Source organism: Dipodomys merriami, unplaced genomic scaffold, assembly GCF_024711535.1.
Source record: "Dipodomys merriami isolate MVZ:Mamm:240054 unplaced genomic scaffold, mDipMer1.0.p SCAF_43, whole genome shotgun sequence".
NCBI lineage: Eukaryota > Metazoa > Chordata > Mammalia > Rodentia > Heteromyidae > Dipodomys > Dipodomys merriami.
This window is the reverse complement of record NW_027205937.1, coordinates 2,066,087-2,071,398: the sequence shown is the minus strand read 5'-3', so window position 1 is coordinate 2,071,398 and position 5,312 is coordinate 2,066,087.

The window sequence follows — 5,312 nt, the reverse complement described above, 5'->3', positions numbered from 1 at the left end:
GAGGGTAAGGGTGAGGGTGAGGGTGAGTTTTATGGTGTGGATGACGGTTAGGGTTAGGGTGAGGGTTAATGTGACGGTGAGGGTTAGGGTGAGGGTGAGGGTTAGGGTTAGGGTTAGGATGAGGATGATGGTTAGGGTGAGGGTTAGAGTGACGTTGAGGTAAGATTTAGGGTGAGGGATAGGGTTAGTGTTAGGGTTAGGGTGAGGTTTAGGTTTAGGGTTAAGGTTAGGGTTAGGCTGAGGGTAAGGGTTAGAGTGAGGGTTAGGGTGAGGGTGAAGGTTAGAGATAGCATTAGGGTTAGGGTTAATTTTAGGGTGAGGATAAGGTTTACCATTAGGATTAGGTTGAGGGTAAGGTTTATGTTGAGTTGTAGGGTTAGGGTTAGGGTGAGGGTTATGGTTAGGGTTAGGCTGAGAGTGAGGGTGAGGGTTAGGGTTAGGGTTAGGGTGAGTGTTAGTGTTAATGTGAGGGTTAGAGTGACGGTGAGAGTAAGGTTACGGTGAGGGCTTGGGTTAAAGTAAGGGTTAGGGTGAGGTTTAGGTTTAGGGTGAGGGTGAGGGTGAGCGTTAGGGTTAGGATTACACTTAGGTTTAGAGTTAGGCATAGAATGAGGCTGAGGGTGAGGGTGAGGGTCAGTGTCAGGTTTAGGGTTAGGGTTAGGATGATGGTTAGGGTTAACGTGAGGTTGAGGGTGAGGGTTAGGTTGAGGGTGATGGTGAGGATGAGGGTAAGGGTGAGAGTAAGGTTTAGGGTTAGGGTTATGGTTAGTTTTAGGTTTAGGGTTAGTGTGTGGGTAGGGTGAGGCTGAGGCCTAGGGTTAAGGTTAGGATTAGGGTGAGGATTAATGTTAGGGTGAGTGTTTGCGTGAGGGGTAGGTTTAGTGTGAGAGTTATGGTTAGGGTTAGGGTTAGGGTGAGGTTAAGGATTAGGGTTAGTTATAGGGTGAGGATTAGGGTTAGGCTTAGGGTGAGGGTTAGGCTGAGGGATAGGGTTAGGTTTAGGTTAGTGTGAGGGTTAGGATTAAAGTTAGGTTTAGGGTGAGGATAAGGGTTAGGGTTAGGGTGAGTTTAAGAGTTAGAGTGAGGGTTAGGGTGAGGGTGAGGGTTAGAAATAGCATTAGGGTTAGGATTGGGGTGAGGGTTAGGGTTGCAGTTAGGGTTAGGGTGAGGGTACGGGTGAGGGTTATGTTGAGGGTTAGGTTTACGGTTAGGAATACAGTTAAGGTGAGGGTTAGTGTGAGGGTGAGGGTTAGTGTGAGGGTTAGGGTTTGGGTGTGGGTTAGTGACGATGAGGCTATGGGTTAGGGTGAGAGCTAGGGTTAGGGTTAGGGTGAAAGTGAGGGTGAGGGTTAGGGTTAGGGTGAGGGTTAGGTTTGGGTTGAGGATTAGGTTTAGGGTGACAGTGAGGGTAAAGGTTAGGTGAGTGCTAGGGTTAGGCTTAGGGTTAAGCTGAGTTTTCGGTTTGGGTGAGGGTGAGGGTGAGGTTTAGGTTTAGTATTAGGCTTAGGTGTAGGGTTAGACTTAGGGGTAGGTTGAGGGAGAGGGTCAGAGTTAGGTTTAGGGTGAGTGTTAGGGTGAGGTTGAGGGTGAAGGTTAGGGTGAGGGTCATGGTGAGGATGAGGGTGATGTTTAGGATTAGGGTGTGGGTAAGGGTTATGTTTAGGGTTAGAGTGAGGGTGAGTCTCAGCATGAGTGTGAGGGTTAGGGTGAGGGTGAAGGTGAGGCTGAGGGTGAGGGTGAGGTTAGGGTTTGCTTGAGGTTTAGGGTTAGGGTTAGTGTTAAGGTTAGTGTGAGGGTTAGGGTTAGGGTTAGGGTTAGTATGAGGGTTAGGCTGAGGGTTAGGCTTAGGGTTAGGGTGAGGGTAAGGTTTAGGGTGAGGGTGAGGGTTAGGTTTAGGATTAGGTTTAGGGTTAGGGTGAGGGTTAGGGATAGAGTTAGGGTTAGCGTGAGGGTTTTGGTTAGGTTAGGTTTAGTGTTATGGTGATGTAGAGGGTTAGGGTTTGAATTAGGGTTAGGGTTAAGGTTAGGCTGAGGTTGAGCTTGAGGTTGAGGGTGAGGTTTAGGCTTAGGGTGAGGGTTAGGGTGGGGGTGAGGGATAGGTTTAAGGTGAGGGTAAGTGTTAGGTCGAAATATAGGGTGAGGTTGAGGGTTAATGTTTGCATTACATTTATTGTGAGGGTGAGGGTTAGGGTGAGGGTTAGCTTTAGGTTTAGGTATAGGGTAAGGATTAGGGTAAAGGTTATGGTTAGGGGGAGGGTTCAGCTGAGGGTTAAGGTTAGGGTTAGGGTTAGGGTGAGGTTGAGGTTGAGGGTAAGAGTTAGGGTGAGGGTTAGGGTGAAGTTGAGGTTTAGGGTTAGCATTAGGGTTAGGGTTAGCTTGAGGGTTAGGGTTGAGGTTGATGGTGAGGGTTAGGGTGAGGGTGAGGGTTAGTTTAGGGTGAGGGTAGGGTGACGGTGAGGCTTAGGGTGAAAGTGAGGGTTAGGTTTAGGGTTAGGGTGAGGTTTAGGGTTATGGTTAAGGTAAGAGCTAGGGTGAGGATTAGGGTTAGGGTTAGGGTGAGGGTTAGGTTTAATGTGAGGGTTAGGGTTAGGGTTAGGGTTAGTGTGAGGATAAGGTTTAGGGTGAGGGTTAGGGTGAGATTGAGGCTTAGAGTTAGCGTTAGGTTTAGGGTGAGGGTTAAGGTGAGGGTTAAGGTGAGGGTTAAGGTTAGTATGAGGGTGAGTGCTAGAGTTAGGTTTAGGGTGAGGGTTATGTTTAGGGTGAGGTTTAGGGTAATGTTATGGTGAGGGTGAGGCTGAGGGTGAGGGTGAGTTTTAGGGTGTTGCAGATGGTTAGGGTTAGGCTGAGGGTTAAGGTGACAGTGAGGGTTAGGGTGAGGGTGAGGGTTAGGTTTGCGGTAGGATTAGTGCTAGGGTTAGGGTGGGGTTATGGTAAGGGTAAGGGTTTGAATGAGGTTTAGGGTGAGAGTGAGGTTTAGGGACTGCGTTAGGGTTAGGGTGAATATTAGGGTGAGGGTTAGGGTGAGGGTTAGGGTTAGGTTGAGGGTGAGGTTTAGAGTTAGGGTTAGGGTTAGGATTAGGGTTAGTGTAAGGTTTAGGGTGAGGGTTAGGGTGAGGCTGAGGGTTATGGTTAGGTTGAGGGTTAGGGTGGGCATTAAGGAGAGTGTTAGGTTTAGGGTTAGGGTTAGGGTGAGGGTTAGGGTGAGGTTTAGTGTTAGTGTGAGGGTTAAGGTGAGGGTAAGGGTTAGAGTGAAGGTTAGGGCGAGTGTGAGGGTTAGGGTTAGCATTTTGGTTAGGGTTAGGGTTAAGGTGAGGTTTAGTGGTAGGGTTAGGATGAGGATTAGGGATAGGGTTGGTGTTAGGGTGAAAGTCAGCGTGAGGGTTAGGGTTAGATTTAGGTTTAGAGGGAGTGTGAGGGTTAGGGTTAGGATTAGTGTTAGGGTTAGGTTTAGGCTGAAGGTGAGGGTGTGGGTGAGGGTGAGGTTTAGGTTTAGGGTGAGGGTCAGGTTTAGGTTTAGGTTTAGGGTTAGGTTGAAGGTGAGGGTGAGGGTGTAGGTGAGGGTTAGGGTGACTGTGAGGGTTAGGGTTAGGGTGAGGGGTAGGGTGAAAGGGAGGTTCAGGGTTAGGGTGAGGGTTAGCCTTAATGTGCAGCTTAGGGTTAGGGTTAGGGTTACTGTGAGGATAAGGGTTAGTGTGAGGATTAGGGTGAGAGTGAGGGTTAGGGTTAGCATTAGGGTTAGGTTGAGGGATAGGGTGAGCGTTAGGGTGAGGGTTAGGTTTAGGGTTAGGGTTAGGGTGAGAGTTAGTGTGAGGGTAAGTGTTAGAGTGAGGGTAATGGTGATCGTGGGTTTAGGGATAGCATTAGCGTAAGGGTTAGGGTTAGGTTGAGGGTTAGGGTAAGTTTTAGGGTGAGGGTTAGAGTTAGGTTGAGGGTTAGGGATAGTATTGGTGTTAGGGTGAGGGTCAGGGTTATTGTTAGGGTTAGAGTTAAGGTGAGGGTGAGTGTGAGGGTTCGGATTAGGATTTTGGTTAGGGTTACGTTGAGGGTGAGGGTGAGTGTGAAGGTGAGGTTTAGGGTTATTTTGAGAATTAGGTTTATGGTTAGAGTTAGGTTGAGGGTTAGGGTTAGGGTTAGTAAGAGGGTTTGGCTGAGGGTAAGGTTTAGTGTTAGGGTGAGGGATAGGGTTAGTGTGAGTGTTAGGCTTAGGATTAGGGTTAGGAATAGGGTGAGGGAAAGTTTTATGTTGAGGGTTAGGTTGACGATGAGGTTAAGGGTTAGGGTGAGAGTTAGGTTGAGGGTTAGGGTTAGGTTTAGGGTTAAGGTGAGGGTTAGGTTGAGGTTTAGTTTTAGCGTTAGGGTTAGGGTTAGGGTAAGAGTAAGGGTTAGAGTGAGATTTAGTGTGAGGGTGTTGGTTAAGGATAGCATTAGGGTTAGGGTTAGAGTTAGGTTGAGGGTTACAGTTACCGTTAGGGTTAGGGTGAAGGTGAGGTTTATGTTGAGGTGTCGGGTTGGGGTTAGGTTTAGGGTTAGAGTGAGGGTTAGGGTTAGGGTGAGGGTGAGGGTGAGGCTTAGAGTTAGGGTTAGGGTGAGGGTTAGGGTTAGGGTGAGGGTTAGAGTGACGGTGAGGGTAAGGGCTAGGTTTAGGGCTAGGTTTAGGCTTAGTGTTAGGGTGAGGTTTAGGTTTAGGTTGAGGGTGAGGGTGAGGGTTAGGTTTAGGACTAGGCTTAGGTTTAGGGTTAGGCTTAGGGTGAGGGTGAGGGCGAGGGTCAGAGTTATGTTTAGGGTGAGGGTTAGGGTTATGGTTAGGGTTAGGGTGAGGGTGAGGGTGAGGGTGAGGGTTAGGGTGAGGGTCATGGTGACCGTGATTGTCAGGTTGAGAGTTAGGTTTAGGTTTAGGGTTATGGTTAGATTTAGGTTTAGGGTTAGGGTGAGGGCTAGGGTTAGGTTGAGGTCTAGGGTTAAGTTTAGGATTAGGGTGAGGTTTAGGTTTAGTGTGAGGGTTAGGGTTACGGTTTGTGTTAGGGTGAGTTTAAGAGTTAGTGTGAGGGTTAGGGTGAGAGTTAGGGTTAGGGATAGCCTGAGTGTTAGGGTGAGGGTAATGGTGAGGGTTTGGTTTAGGGTTAGGGTTAGTGTTAATGTTAGGTTGAGGGTTAGGATTATGGTTAATGTTATGGTGAGGGTTTGGGTTAAGGTGATGTTTAGGTTGAGGGTGAAGTTAGGTTGAGTGTTCGGGTTTGGGTTAGGGTGAGGGTTAGGCTGTGGGTGAAGGTTAGGGTTAGAGTGAGGGTTAGGTTGACGGTGAGGGTTAGGGT